The sequence below is a fragment of the Lissotriton helveticus genome, chromosome 10 (genome assembly GCF_964261635.1).
Source record: "Lissotriton helveticus chromosome 10, aLisHel1.1, whole genome shotgun sequence".
In the NCBI taxonomy this organism is placed as follows: domain Eukaryota; kingdom Metazoa; phylum Chordata; class Amphibia; order Caudata; family Salamandridae; genus Lissotriton; species Lissotriton helveticus.
In genome coordinates, this window is record NC_136071.1 from 414,241,047 (window position 1) to 414,257,912 (window position 16,866).

The 16,866-nt window shown below is 41.9% G+C and overlaps 1 protein-coding gene across 2 annotated transcripts in view; it reads right to left on the minus strand.

The window, feature by feature from the left end:
- The window catches only part of RGS11 (regulator of G protein signaling 11), a 2,073,835-nt gene that overhangs the window by 413,978 nt on the left and 1,642,991 nt on the right, over positions 1-16,866 (minus strand). The gene's annotated exons all lie outside the window — the stretch shown is intronic.

Consider the following 16,866-nt stretch of genomic DNA (forward strand, 5'->3'; position numbering starts at 1 on the left):
TAAACATTACTCACTAATATATGTATTCACTAAGATACACTTAATAAGCCAGTTAACCAATCAATTTTTTTTTTTAAAAACATCCATGTAAACACTTATTTAAACATTTATTCTTCCATCAACTTTTACATATACATACATAAAACATATTTATTTTTCAGAAAGACACACATTCACTGGATGGTGTCATCAGTGATATCATGAGTGATGTCACTGACCATGTCATGAGTGATGTAATATGTGACGTCATCAGCAGTGCATTGCACGCGCAAGTTATAGTGAGTCCAACTAACTATAACGTGGGAATTTCAATGGTTTTATGCGTGTAAAATTTCCAGCTAACTATAACTGGTGTGAAACCTATGGTTTTTTCAGTGAATTTACTAGGTTTTTTAAATGCTAATTCCTAACTATAACTGTTGTGAAACCTATGGTTTTTTCAGTGAATATATATATATATATATATACATGCGCGGACGTGCGCGGACCTTCACGTGCGCGAGCTGCATGCTGATTGGCTGACAATGTCTGTCAACACTACAAAACAGAAATTGTTGGCAGCCATCTTGTGCGTCGGTAGACTGAGGCACAAGAAAGCAGAAAAACAAAAGTGTAGAACTCAAAAGGGGGAGGGGTAGAAGCACCCTGACCCCCTAGGCCTGCTCAGGGAATCCCACTAGGACCCCCCAAGGTAAAATCAAATAATACTTTTTTCGAACAATCGCAGGGTGCGCGTACCGTGCGTGCGCACGGGTCCGCGTACGTATGCATATGGTATGCGGACGGTGCGCGTACCTTTCCGAGAAAGCTGCATGCTTATTGGCTGTCAACACTCCAAACCAGGAAGTGTTGGCAGCCATCTTGTGCTCATTAGACTGAGGCACAAGAAAGCAGAAAAACAAGCGTGTAGAACACAAAAAGGGTGCAGGGTAGAAACACCCTGACCCCCTAGGCCTGCTCATGGGGTCCCACAAGGTATGTTTTTAAAAAAAATCCCCCCCAGGGGGACCAAATCGCGGGGGCATAGTGATAAAGAAGTGTGGGATTGCCCAATCCACCCGACACTGCCCCGGGGACCGCCGCCCTCCAGGGCAAAGCAACACAGCCCCCTGGCGCATACTGGAGGCTCCTGGTGGGCTAGTTGGCCCCCAGGGACCACCAGTAAGCAAGGCGAATTAGTTCCCCCTCTTCAAACAGGCACGGAGGCAACGTTGCAGAGAGGTGTAAAAAAGGGTGTGGCCTCATTACACCTCTCTGCAATGCAGCCCCCTGGCGCATACTGGAGGCTCCTGGTGGGCTAGTTGGCCCCCAGGGACCCCCAGTATGCAAGGGAATTAGTTCCCCCTCTGCAAACGCGCCAGGGGGCTGCGTTGCAGACAGGTGTAACAAGGGGCGTGCCTTCATTACACCTCTCTGCAATGCAGTCCCCTGGCGCATACTGGAGATTTCTGGTGGGCTTTCAGGTCTTAGGTCTTGTATTGCTGTGACAATGGATTCAAATATGATACTCTGTATTTTACAAAGAGTGATGAAAGATTTTACTAGTGTATGAAAAGGTGTATGTGATTGTCATGTGGATGATGTCATCAGTGATGTCATTTGAGATGTCATCAGTGATGTCACTGACCATGTCATGAATGATCTAATATGTGACATCATCAGCAGTGGATTGCGGGTGCGCGAACTATAGTTAGTACAACTAACTATATAGGAGCAATTTCAATGGTTTTGTATGAGTAAAATGTCCAGCTAACTATAACAGCACTAAAACTTATAGTTTTTTGAGTGAATTTCAAAGGATTTTTAAAAGCTAATTCCTAACTATATAACTCCTGAAACCTATGGTTTTTTCAGTGAATTTCAAAGGTTTTTTTACATGCTAATTCCTAACTATATAAGGCCTGAAACCTATGGTTTTTTCAGTGAATTTCAAAGGTTTTTTAAATGCTAATTCCTAACTATATAAGGCCTGAAACCTATGGTTTTTTCAGTGAATTCGCAAGGTTTTTTAAATGCTAATTCCTAACTATATAAGGCCTGAAACCTATGGTTTTTTCAGTGAATTTGCAAGGTTTTTTAAATGCTAATTCCTAACTATATAAGGCCTGAAACCTATGGTTTTTTCAGTGAATTTCAAAGGTTTTTTAAAATGCTAATTCCTAACTATATAAGGCCTGAAACCTATAGTTTTTTCAGTGAATTTCAAAGGTTTTTTAAATGCTAATTCCTAACTATAACTGGTGTGTAACCTATGTTTTTTTCAGTGAATATATATATATAAAATTTCTATGGCAAAATGAAACCCCTCATTTTGTTCCTTTTCAAATTAAATGTATTAAGTGTTACCACTTTATTCCAATCAAGATGACTTCAGGTGTGCCATACTTTTGTCATAAGTAAGACTGTTAGCGTTCTAGTTGTTCTTTAGAACACTCTGGGACATTCTGTCATTAGGCTATAGTTGGGCTACATCTGCCTGATATTTGGGCTACATTTGTTTTTTTTGTCTCTGGTGGCCATCTTTGGGCTACATTGGGCTACATTGGGCTACAGTGGGCTACATTGGGCTACATTTGGGCTCTAACATATATATAGCCCAATGTAGCCCAATATATTAATTTTCGTAAAAACCACTGGAGCATATATCTTGAGACATAGCAAAGGCACATCGGGGTACCAGTCCCTACAATTTTGCCAAGTTTGGTGGAAATCCATTCAGCCGTTCGGGCTAAAAGTGAGTCCAACCGCCCTATGGAAATTAACATGGGGAAAACACATTTTGGGACCCCCCTTTTATCTCGGTCCCCGCTTAACGGATCCCCCCAAAACTTTCAGGGAAAGAGCGGAGTGCAGCGAGGCAAAGCTAAGGACAATTACAGGCAGATCCCTCATTCGGCGCCAAAGTTATTCCCAATAGAATGTTGCGGATTTCCTATGGAAAACGATCCTAACTATAACTACCTACTGGCGACCGCCAGTAGGTAATATATATATATATTTCAACAATTTTGGAGGGTGTTTTGGATATATATATATATATATTACCTACTGGCGGTCGCCAGTAGGTATATATAGTTAGGATTTTTTCTCTATGGGATTTTTGAAAATTCTATGTCTAATAACTTTGGCGTTTGTGGACGGAATTGGCTGAAATTTTCAGGAAAATGGCACATTTTGTTTCTGAGCAGCCCTTGAAAATTTGGGGGGGGGTTCGTCAAGGGGGGGGCCGAGAAAAAAGGGGGGTCCCAAAACGTGTTTTTAACATTGAGTTTTCCATAGGGCGGTTGGCCTCACTTTTAGCCCGAACGGCTGAATGGATTTGCACGAAACTTGGCAAAATTGTAGGGACTGGTAGCCCGATGTGCCTTTTGTAGGTCTCAATATATGTGCTCCAGTGGATTTTGAGAAATTAACATTTAAAAAAAGATATATATCTGTAACAGCGGACCGGGCAGCGCTCCAGTACGCGTACTTTTCGCGCAACGGAGCTTTGTGAAGCGAAGCTGATTGGTTCTCCGGCGTCTGTAAACATTCCAAACAGTCCGTAGCGGCCGCCATCTTGTCTGTCGGTAGGATCGAGAGACAAGAGGAGGCCAAAGCGAAGGGGCAAATGACCATAAGGGGGAATAGTAGATCCTCGCTGACCCCCTACGTTTGATGTGGAGGTTTTAAAAGGGCCCCGCGGGGCAAAAAAAAATAATAATAATAATAATCGAACGGCTGAATGGATTTGCACGAAACTTGGCAAAATATTAGGGACTGGTAGCCCGATGTGCCTTTCCTAGGTCTCAATATATGTGCTCCAGTGGATTTTGAGAAATTAACGTTCAAAAAAAGATATATATCTGTAACAGCGCTCCGCTTCGCGTACTTTTCGCGTTACGGAGCTTTGCGAAGCTGATTGGTTCTCCGGCGTCTGTCAACATTCCAAACAGTCCGTAGCGGCCGCCATCTTGTCTCTCGGTAGGATTGAGAGACAAGAGGAGGCCAAAGCGAAGGGGGAAATGACCATAAGGGGGCATAGTAGATCCTTCCTGACCTCTTAGGTTTGATGTACCATTTTGCCAAGTTTGGTGTAATTCCGTTCAGCCATTCAGGCTGTAGACGTATGTAAATGTCCTATGGAAAATTGCATGGGGAAAACACATTTGAAAGTGTTGAAATTTAGAACCAATTAAAATGTTAGTTTGGTTTTGTATTTGTGTGTGATGAAAGTTAATTGGTTATGTATATATGTCAAATGAGAGGAAACCACAGCCATTTTGTGATACTACTGTCTGAGGTACATTTGTGAGGAATTTTTGGTGGTGAATTTCTGGTGTTTGATTTACACAGTACTAACACTTCTCCTACTTTTAAAAAGGTGAGTTGTTAATTTGTAAGGGGAACTATGTTGTACACTTGAAGATAATTTGAAAAATGTTTTCTGTTATTTATTTGCAGTCCTTCTGTTATACTAAATACTTGATAAAGTTAGTTTTATATTATGTATTACTAAAAACGATAAATGAAAGTGATTATTTTTTTCTGCAATTTACAGCAAGCAATTTCAAAATAAAATGGCTCACAATGAAGAGACCGTGGCAATTTCTTTTGAATTGTCCACTACATTGATTGAAATTGAGAGCACCAATAATGAAATATTGTCACAAGGAGGAGATGACTTGTATGATTCCATTAGATTGATTGAAATGGACAGCACCAATAATGAAATATTGTCACAAGGAGGAGATGACTTGAATGATTCCACTACATTGATTAAAATTGAGAGCACCAATAATGAAATATTGTCACGAGGAGATGACTTGAATGATTCCACTACATTGATTGAAATTGACAGCACCAATAATGAAATATTGTCACAAGGAGGAGATGACTTGAATGATTTTTTTGATCAATCTGTTGATGGCGAATTTATCGAATGTTTGGAGACCATAGAGTTAGAAGAATCATCATTGCAGACTTTTCATGAGGAAATTGCTGATGAGGACATGTTACTAGTTCTTTCAAATTTAGAAAATTCTGAAGAATACATTTATATTTAGAAATCAAAAATTGTTTGAGACATTATTCATTTTTATTTTTAATTTATGAGGTTGTAGCGAAGTGATTGTAGTATAAAATGAGACATAGTATAGAGTGCAACATTTTTATGTTACATGGTAAGTTTACTCATATTTACTTCCCTTCTGCCACTATATTATCTCCTATGTGTATTTGACATCTCTTCTTCATCTCCGGCCTCCTTTCTCTCACTGTGTGTCTCCGATGCATCTTATCGCTGCTATTTTGTGTAATTACAGAAGAGAGTAAAATAAAATAGTTCGGAACGTGAAAAGGGGGCAAAGTAGAGTACTCCTCACCCCCTAGGCCTTTTTAGGCGGTCCCAAAAGGATCAGTTTCTGCTTTCCTGAGAGATTATGGTATGAGTTCCATATACCACAATAACTTGCATTACAACATGCAAGATATCTATCTCCTATTACCAACTTTTGGAGATATTCGCGCTAAGCGCGAATATCTCCAAAAAGTAACACCTGCCCTGAGCAGTTCTTAGCCATGTTATCCAATGGGAGGTGGATAACATGGCTAAGAGCATTAGCTCGGTAATGCATGAATATCGCTGAGTTTTTAGCGATATTCATGCATTGCGGCCGTTTATTATCGCATTTGCGATAAACCTTGATAATAGCAAGGTTTATCTTCGATAATTTCTGACGATGCTTAGCGGTAAAAAATTCGTTGGTAAGCATCGTTAGCGATAAATATCGCTTAACTTTGGTAATATGCCCCAACGTCTGTTAACGTTTGATTCGAAGGAAATGAGGAAGTGTTGAAAAACATTGTCTGCGCCATCTTGCCTTTTTTGAAATGCCACACTTTTGTCGTGCACGGCAGCCATTTTAGATGTCTTGACCAGACCCACTCTCTGCACGCTGTCGATTCGTAGCATGGCTCCTCACCCTCGCAAGCATCTTCCCCAGGCACTGGTCACCCCCGCTCTCTGTCTTATGCATGGGCAATAAACCTCCCCCCATCTGCGCTGCTCTTCCCTGAGAATCACACTCTGTGCCCGCCCGACACCTCCCTTTCGCCCTATTCACTACCGCACCCTCTGACACTCCTCTTCCTCTGTGTCCGATTGTCCAGGCTATCACCTAGCCCTGCAGATGTAGTTTATGGCCCCAGCTGTAAAGAATCACCCCTCTTCAAAGGAGTTATAGTAGATCAAGGCCCACACCCGATGAGATCCGTCACACCACACGTGTTCCTACTATCTGAAAACCAGCCTGTATTGTGATTGGGGAGGGGACCGAGCCTGAAGCGGAAGATTCCAGGAATGACTCTTTGTACATCAAAGTTTTTACAATTATGTGTCACATTAAAAATATATAGCACTCCAACAAAGTAGTAGGAATATAAAACTTTAATAACATATAAATATATACAACAAAACAAAAACAGTAAAAACATTTAAACAACGAAGAGACCGTGGCAATTTCTTTTGAATTATCCAATAGATTTATTGAAATTGACAGCACCAATAATGAAATATTCTTGTCAGTAGCGGTCTGTTGTGCAAATAGTTCCAAGGCAGCAGAACGCGCTGAAATCTAGATGGCACGAAAGTGATGTCTAGTAAGTTGCCGCCCAGCAAATAACGGCGTGGGGCGCCGCGGGGGTGAGTGAGTCCAGTAGGCACCACAGCTATTCTTGCCGGCATTGCAGAATTACTGCTGGGGACAATGCCTGTGCTGTAGCAGGGTCACAGCAGAAACAAAAAGGATTCTGTTGAAGATGTTGTTGGTTTTAAATTTGAAAACAGTTCTGGTGTCAACTGCTATGCTAATGTAGTGGTTAATGTTTTGTTTTCTCTAGAAAATGTAAAAGAGGGGGAGGCAGTCCAAAGTTCCGTTAAAAGGGCAAAGGAAAGGATCGGTGGTTTGAACTATCAGTCAAAAAGGGGAGGGGGTGCAACAATTTTTCCTACCGGGTCACACTGTGCTTTCACCGGAACTGAGGTCTGCAGGATTCTAGTAATTCAAAGTGAGGCTGGCGCCAGCATGGGAGCGCCGACGTCCCGCGGATACAGTTTCGTCACTCCACGGGCGATCATGGCAGTCATTCCCCATCGGGGGTCGGAGACTCCCGCGGCTCCTCTAGAATCTTCAAGGTCGTGGAGGACTACGGTGGTGGAGTCAACCAGTGACCGGGCCATTTCTTTATGCTGGGCCCGCTCTTGCCAGGTCGACCGCCATTTTGAGAGTTCGGTAGCTACTGGCGATCGCGGGGTCAAATGAGCGGACGGGCTCCACCCTGCCGGGCGAGACGTTGCAGCATGGCCACAGTGGAAGAACCCTTTTCCGGGCGCCTGGAGCGCTGAGGGTGCAGCTGGGAAGCCTCCACCTGGGGAGGCGGGAGAGGCCTGTTCGCACCGTCTCTCCCTCCCAGTGCACCCCACGGCGTCTCGCTTGAGATTTGTTATGGCCAGACCAGGCGATGAGGACGAGGGGGGGGGGGGTCGGAGGCATGTGCAAGACATCCCCCCCCCAGTGTTGTCGCAGCCATTATTCATGAAAGAAGAAGTGTCCCGTCCGTCTTCGGGCCGGGCTTCCGGTAGATGTCGGCCGGACGCCCCTGGCTCTGGCCCCATGAACGGGTTTCTTGGTTTATCGGCTGCAGCCGGATCCCGTCGGCCTCGGCCCCCCGACCGTTGGTGGCCGGACCGGAAGAGCATGTGGCGGGAGTACCTGCAACTCTCAAGGGCCACCGCGGCCGGACTGGGAGAGAGAGGGGAGGGTCGAGGAGACATTCCCCCCCCCCCTGCAACTGTTCAGCGTTGTAAAGGCAATCCCCTGGCCGGGTCCCGCTGGCCTCGGCCTCTCCTCCGGCTACACCCTACGTTAGGATCTCCTGGCCGAGGCGTGGCAGCAGGACCTGCCTTATATGGGCTGCTCCCGGCTGGGCGTAGCCGCAACCCTGCCCCACCTTGGAAGTTTCCAGAGTGGGGGCGGATGTTCTACTGACTTGCATTTTCCCTAGTCTATCGATTTTTTTGGCGTGGCAGGCGGTGGGACAGCGAGGGGTGATTTGGTTTCTCTTACTGTTTTTCTGGTCTCTCACCACTGGCATATTTTAACGTTTTCTTGTTTCTAGGACATTAATAGGTTTTATCATTACGTTATGTTATCGTTTCTTTGTTCGTTGTTTAATAAAAGTTCATGTTCATCAGTGGCCTACTGATTTTCGTTTTCCTATTCTTTTCTTTCCAGGTTGTTTCATGCTAAAGTTTCTGTTAACAGGATACAGTGATCACTTCGTTATTATTGCATATGTCCTTTTCACTAGGGGTGCTCTCTGGTCGGGCCAGATGACGTATCTCTAGTAAATGGTCCGGGTGAAACAGGTGCATCAATCAGTGGGGAGTAGATAGGCATGACAGATTACAACGGGGGAGAAAGGTCCGCATTACGTACCCTTTCACTACTTGCAAAGATTTTCCTACGTTTATTTGCAAACAGGGAATACCTCCAAAAAGAACTAATTCCCAAACAGTCAATGTTCGGACAATCAATCAATCAATGAGGAATGAAATAGGTACGACGTGTTAAAGGCTTGCGTTACCTACCCTTCACTATCTGCAAAGGGAGAGAGAATATTCCTATTCTTCCTCGTTTGCAGGCAGAGAAGATCCTTAAGAGAACCAACTTCGAACAATTCAATGCTCGATTCAAACAATCAACAAGGGGTACTGTGAACACAAATGAACGCCGCTTATGTACATACGCATTGCTATTTTCAACAGGTTGTTCCTAATGTTTCTATTTTAGCGAGGTCAAAAAGAGATCCCATTAGTGGCCTACTGATTTTGCTCGATTCCTTTTGTTTTTTTACACGATTTTTCGCTATCTGCAAAGACTAAACAGAGTATTGCGACTCTGTGCTTGTTTGTAAATAGAGAATGAACCAAAGAGAACAATCAATCAAATGGAGAGAGAAGCAGGCACGACGGATTACAAAGGGGGCAAAGGGCTGCGTTAACTACCCTTCACTATCTGCAAAGAGAGAGTACTCCTAATAGAAATGAGGGGTGGGGGGCAGCATTCAAAGCAGATCAGTGTGCATAAACACGAAAATGTTTTTACTTACCACGTACTTGACATTCGACAGCTTATGATATTTGCTATTAAAAAACCATTGAAATTCACTGAAAAAACCATAGGTTATAGACCATATATAGTTAGGAATTAGCATTTACAAAACCTTGAAAATTCACTGAAAAAACCATAGGTTATAGACCATATATAGTTAGGAATTAGCATTTAAAAAACCTTATTTTACTCACACAAAACCATTGAAATTCCATCTATAGTTAGTTGTTCTAACTATATATCGCGCACCGCAATCCACTGCTGATCATGTCACATATTACATCATTCATGACATGGTCAGTGACATCACTGATGACATCACTGATGACATCTCAAATGACATCACTGATGACATCACTGATGACAACATCCAGTGACTGTATTTTTCTGTAAAGTTAAAATATGTCTTGAGTGGATGTATAAGTGTCTGGATGAAGGATTTAGTAGGTGCATGACTGACTGTATGAGTGAGTGATTAAATGTGTCTCACTGAGTGCATGGGTTAGTGACTAAACTGTCTTAATTTGTGCATCATTATGTCTGTTGTTCTGAAAACTGCTGCATGTGTTGTTTAGTAGCTATATGAGTAACTATATGGGTTATTGATTGGTTGCCCAAGTATTTGTATGGGAGACTGAGTGTGTGTGTGGGTGGCTGGGAGGTGTATGACTCTGTGCATAGATGTGTGAGCAGTTGATTCACTAGATGTATGGGTTCAAAAGTGCATGTGGAAACAGCTGTATGGGCGGTTGACTGTGTGCATCAGTGTATTGGTGAGTGAATGGATATCTCAGTGCTACATGTCAAAGTAAGTACATATGTAAAACACAGTACTTGTGAGACTTGACATATATAAATAACTGTGCATAAGAGCCAGTGAATGTGTGAGTGGCTGTATGCATCATTGTGAACTTGTATCCAGGATTGTATAAGAGAGTAAATATGTTTTAGTATATGTTTGAATAAATAAGGTGTGTATAACTGTATAGTTGGGAAAATGGAGGTGTGATTGATTGTTTGCATGACTGACTAGGTGTGTGTGTAACTTCATGGATGAATGACAATCTGTGAGTCTGTGTTTACACTGAGTGTATCTAAGGTTATATTAGAGTCTGAAGAGGTTCATCGTATTATCACATGAATGATGTCATCAGTGATGTGATCAGTAATGTCAAATGAGATGTCATCAGTGATGTCATCAGTGATGTCATTTGAGATGTCATCAGTGATGTCATCAGTGATGTCATTTGAGATGTCATCAGTGATGTCATCAGTGATGTCATTTGAGATGTCATCAGTGATGTCATCAGTGATGTCACTGACCATGTCATGAATGATGTAATATGTGACATGATCAGCAGTGGATTGCGGGTGCGCGATATATAGTTAGAACAACTAACTATATATGGAATTTCAATGGTTTTGTGTGAGTAAAATAAGGTTTTTTAAATGCTAATTCCTAACTATATATGGTCTATAACCTATGGTTTTTTCAGTGAATTTTCAAGGTTTTGTAAATGCTAATTCCTAACTATATATGGTCTATAACCTATGGTTTTTTCAGTGAATATATATATATTTGTGTCCAACTCTCCTTCAAAGAAGAAGAAATGAAAACGCACTCACGATGTCAGTAGTAGTTTCCTTCGGATTTTATTTACCAAATGGCATTCAGTTTTTCAGAAAAAAGCACCGACGCGTTTCGCTGTGCACACACAGCTTTCTCACGGTCAATACAAAACACATTAGAGAGCCCCTCCTATATCAGTAGGGAGTCGCCAGAGAACATTTAAAAAAACGTCACTTCCTTGGTAATTAATGGAGGTGATGTGGGAGTTGTAGTTTGTGTTGTGAATTACAGACTGTTTGTTTGGATGCTGTACATTAAGCGCATGGATGTTACATATGAGTTATGTTGTCACATTTTGGCCATTACATTACCCAGTTCTTTCAAAAGCGCAGGGTCGTCTTTTTCTAACCGCTTTTAAGCGCTGCACATAGTACAAATCTTGACAAACCAATAACCATTCCTGCCCTCTAGTGGGCAATTCATTTTGTTATTTTTCACTGTTTTTTACTCTTTTATGCCCTCCAGTGGGCATATTTGTATACTGTGCAATTATTCCCATTGCCATCTACTTCTGTGACAAACATGATAACTACTATCACATCATTACATTTACTCTTAGTCTCGTAAGCCACATTCCCACTTATGTTTTACAATCTACTGAATACTACTGTCCGTTCTGTCTATATTTGAAACAAGGGATCATAGTTCATAGCAAAGACCCAATTTTCATAGATGTACATAAAGTTCTTCACTTTGATTAAGACCTGTCGGAGCCATTGTCCTGAAATTTAAGATGTGTCGTGACTCACGGCGTCTTAAAGTTTTTTCTCGATCCCCCCCTCTTTCATGTGGGAGGACTGTTTCCAAGGCATAGAACTTGAGAAGTGTCCAATCTGCATTGTGTAATTGTTCCATGTGTTTGGCCACAGCATTATTACGGTCTTTATTTACTGTCGCTCTCACATGTTCCAGGATTCTTTTCTTTAATTCCTTTTTCGTGCTGCCGATGTATTTGAGTGCACACGGGCATTCTATCACGTATACCACATGAGTACTTACACAGTTTATTAGTTCTTTTATTCTCCATGTTTTGTTGTTCGGCATTGTCACTTCTTTTTTATTCACCGCTATTTGGCACACCTTGCAATGTTGACATTTAATGAAACCTTTTGTTTTCATCCATTGTATGCCTTTCTTTTTCTTGGTGTTGTCTTTGAAATGGCTTTGTATCAGTCTGTCTTTAAGGTTTCTTGATCTTCTATATGTTACCTCCGGGTGCTTGCCCACTATTTTGCTTGTGACAGGGTCTAATTGTAACAATTTCCAATTCTTCCTGATGATTGTCACGATTTGTTTAGATTCCCTCGTATGGTCTAGAATCAATCGTATTTTTTTGTCATCTTTTTTATCGTTAAGTTCAGTGTTTTCCTTTTTGGATGTGAGTATTTCCCTTCTTCTTTTGTTGTTAGCTCTTCTCCAGCATCTTTCAATGATTTTCTTGTTATATCCTCTGTTTTTGAACCTGTGTGCCATTTCGAAGCTTGTCCTTTTCCATTCTTTTTCTTCCGAACAGATCCTTCGCAGTCTTAAAAATTCCCCATATGGAATATTTTGTACGACCGACGGTGTGTGAAAACTGCTTGCATGCAGTGTTGAGTTAGTTGCAGTCTCCTTTCTGTGTAGAGTAGTTTCTACTCGTCCATTGTGAATGTAAATTTCCGTGTCCAGGAATATGGCTTTTGTTTTGTCGATGTTATATGTGAATCTTAGATTGGTACTTGTGGAATTTAGAATTTGGAAATATGCTTCGAATTCCTGATTAGTGCCTTCCCACTTCTCAAGTTCTATGCCTTGGAAACAGTCCTCCCACATGAAAGAGGGGGGGATCGAGAAAAAACTTTAAGACGCCGTGAGTCACGACACATCTTAAATTTCAGGACAATGGCTCCGACAGGTCTTAATCAAAGTGAAGAACTTTATGTACATCTATGAAAATTGGGTCTTTGCTATGAACTATGATCCCTTGTTTCAAATATAGACAGAACGGACAGTAGTATTCAGTAGATTGTAAAACATAAGTGGGAATGTGGCTTACGAGACTAAGAGTAAATGTAATGATGTGATAGTAGTTATCATGTTTGTCACAGAAGTAGATGGCAATGGGAATAATTGCACAGTATACAAATATGCCCACTGGAGGGCATAAAAGAGTAAAAAACAGTGAAAAATAACAAAATGAATTGCCCACTAGAAGGCAGGAATGGTTATTGGTTTGTCAAGATTTGTACTATGTGCAGCGCTTAAAAGCGGTTAGAAAAAGACGACCCTGCGCTTTTGAAAGAACTGGGTAATGTAATGGCCAAAATGTGACAGCATAACTCATATGTAACATCCATGCGCTTAATGTACAGCATCCAAACAAACAGTCTGTAATTCACAACACAAACTACAACTCCCACATCACCTCCATTAATTACCAAGGAAGTGACGTTTTTTTAAATGTTCTCTGGCGACTCCCTACTGATATAGGAGGGGCTCTCTAATGTGTTTTGTATTGACCGTGAGAAAGCTGTGTGTGCACAGCGAAACGCGTCGGTGCTTTTTTCTGAAAAACTGAATGCCATTTGGTAAATAAAATCCGAAGGAAACTACTACTGACATCGTGAGTGCGTTTTCATTTCTTCTTCTTTGAAGGAGAGTTGGACACAATTAATTAAGGCTGGGCTCAGCCGAGGACAACGCACCGAAGCGAAGTAGCGCCAGGGGTCTGCAAAATCGGAGCCAAACTGGAAACATATATATATATATATATATATATACATATATATATATATATATATATAGCAGACAAGAAGAGTAATCCTTCCAGCTCCAAATCCCAATGAAAAGTGACCAGGAAAGGGGCAAAGGACAAATCGCTATTAGGAGCCAGGAACAGCAATTTGGATTCTCTGGGGCACTTCCTACCTGTTTGAAGAAAAAGTTTAAAAAAAGGCTTCTTGCACACAAAAAAAACAACCCCAACGGCCAGTTGGAGAAGAAAATCCACACCTGAAGCCTCTCAGCTGCATGTCAAGCACAAAAAGCTTGACCTAAGGAACTCCGCTTTCCTCTGTGGAGCGCGGAGTGCCGGAATTCCACAAACTGCAGGAGGAGAGCAGAGTTTTATGCCTGGGACTACTCTCCACCCCTGTCCCAACCCTCCTGCCCAGCATGCTGGGTAGTTAAAAATGGCATTATCCAGGAGTCAGTAGTCGCATCTCCGCTAGGGGCCTCAGCTTGCTAATATCACTGCCAGCACCCTTCTCACTGGATTTTCAAAGGGGAACCCATTCCTGTCTTGGTTCCAGAGGTATGGGCCCCTCCTTTCTTCAGTGGGTTTGGGCAGGACCATCCCTTGTACAGTGGGAGAGCTGCTTGATTTATGAAAAGCATGCCACCCCATTCCTTTTCTGCCAAGGAGCTGACTGAAGCAATGATAATTGCTCCCTTTGAGTGGGGAGGCTTTTGTTCTTGCTGCTTACAGAGAAATATAAATTTTTTTTTTTTTGTTTTTTGCAGAGTTTTATATAGCGCGAACTAGACCCGAACCGAATCAAGTATCAGAGCGCTTTACATATTTTTCCAGTTACGTTACATTTACTTTCATTTTAGGCACGGGGAGATTAAGTGATTTGCCCAGAATCACAGGAGGTTTCGGCGTCGTTACCGAGACTGGAACCCAGTTCCTTCAGGTCCGAGGTCGAGCGCCCTAGCCATTAGGCCAACTCCTCTCCCATAATTACCTTGGCCTAGCAGGGTGACAAAAGGCCAGGGCTCTGATCCTGAGCTGAGGCAGGGAAATATGTCAATTCTTTATGATCAATAATTTGTGCAGATAGATTTGTTGTGCTTGCAGAATTGATTTTCCCCTCACAGGTTAAACCCCAATTTGATAATTCTCTGGTCTCTTTAGGCAAAAAGGTCGCAAAAACTCTGCTCTAAGGCAGTTTTATTTCTATGTGTTACCACAAACAAAACTGTAAATCACACTGACTTTCCCTATTAGTGTACACTGCCATAATAAGGCCAACCACAGGTCAATATCTAATCCTGTAAAGTTCCCTCTACGCCAGTTACTGGGCTTCGCATGACAGTAGTCTCTCACTTGCAGTGTGAATACCTGTGTAACAAGCCAAGTGCCCATTACCCTTGTTACAACGCAGTGGACTTATCTTAAAAGGTGGACGTTGGGAGTAAACATGTACAGTCCATTTTTCATGTGATTACCATGGGTGAGACACATGCAGTGAGACTCACCTACAGTAAAAAGTCCAAACCCAGGTGATCCAAAACGCCATACATATGGCTGTATTAAATGGGCAGAAACCAATTGCAACAAAGATGCATTGAGAAATCTCTCTTGATTGTCATGATGGTTCAATGAGTCTCAGAGTGGGACTTCTGTGAGGCTCAGGAAATCATTCAGAACCTTCCAAACTGGAGGGAGGAGGATGCTCCTCTGCAGAACCGGAAAAGAAGGTAGTTACAGGCAAGGGTTTGAAGTGCCAAGGAGGTGTTGCATTGCCCAATTAAGTTAAAGGAATAGAGCACACAGGTTGCTGTTGTCTGTAAGGTAGTAAGGAGGGAATTTGCTATTGAATTGAGGTGGTACCTTGAAGTATGGAACATGCTTACAACCAAAAATGTGGTTGGGTAGAATACAACTGGGATGTGCCTAACCAATTAAAAGGTTGTTCTATTGATTAGGATTTTGGAGGAGTGGAGCAGGAGTTGTGCAGAATCTCCAGGAGATAGTATGTACATTACCTCAAATGAAGATTGGAATTGCCACCTCCTCTAAAAGGAGGTGATACAAGGTGATTGACTCACCCATATTAAGAATGGGATGTTTGTTTTCTCAAAATGAGGTGATAAAACGTTAACTCAAATCTGAAGTGTTTGTCTCCTTTTTGAGGTGCTGAGTTTCAATCATCCTTTTGTAGCATGGAAAAAACATCTTCCAGATAAGCTTATGGTACGCTTCTGCAAATGTTGAAGAGGTTGTGTCCTTTACACAACAAAATATTCCTCTATTGTGTGGGGCAAAATATCATCTAAGTTTCTCTTATCTACACAGCATTCGAGCATTTGTTTACCATCTAAGACCTTCTTGCTTGAGCCTATTATATTTTATAATTGTCAGGATTCAGGCTAGATGACAGACACTGGAGGAAAAGCCTATGATAACTTAGGCAGGTGGGAACAGCAAACCACTAAACTTTAATTTAATTACGCACACTCACCTCCTGGGATGGAGTAATTTCTAGGTCAAGAGGACTACAACACTATTTAGAACCCATGGACTTAGTTCTGTGGCTGGCAACCAGTTTCATGGCTGTGTTGGCTACTCTGGCTCTTGTGATAGTTTGAACACATTATACATTCCTCACTATTTGTTATGTTTTCCTTTTTGGTTCCTGTAAGTCCCTTTGGTGCCTTTTTCTATTGTTTGGTCTGTCTAGCCCAATGTATTTAGAAGTGTTACAAGTCTGTTAAGTAGGGTCCAGGGGTCTTAGCTGAATTGCAGGTCGGTTCCTGGCTCCTCCTAGCAGCATCTTCTGCTGGATCTGGTAAGCCTTCTTTCAGGTGTTATTTGTTCTTTGAGGCTTATCGGGTATTATGCACTGACGTTATGCCTTCTGTCTTGCAGCTGGACAGGTCTACCAGTTTCTATAAAATCAAGACCCAGGGTGTCATCACTTGAAATAGACATACAGTGTGAGAGTAGGCACCAGTAAAGGATATCCACCCTCACTACTTTTTTCTGCTTCACCATGGTTTCTGTTTCTATTGATATGTCCCATTTTCTTCACCAGCACAGATATTCAGAAACAGCATGAGCTTTCAGCAACTCCATGATTATAAAACCTGAAAATAAGTATCCTTTCCACTTTCACTTGTTATCATTCTCTGTTCTCTGAAGTAGGTGAAGAGTGTAAATGTGAGTTGTAATAACATAGATACAGTGACATAATGGAGATTGTTGTATCCTTCCTTCCATTGTTTTGGCAAGTGGTTCTGAGTCCTTTAAGAAGCATTACACCTAAATCCCAACACCCACCAAAGGTATCTAAATCTCCAATATAAAACATCATGTACACA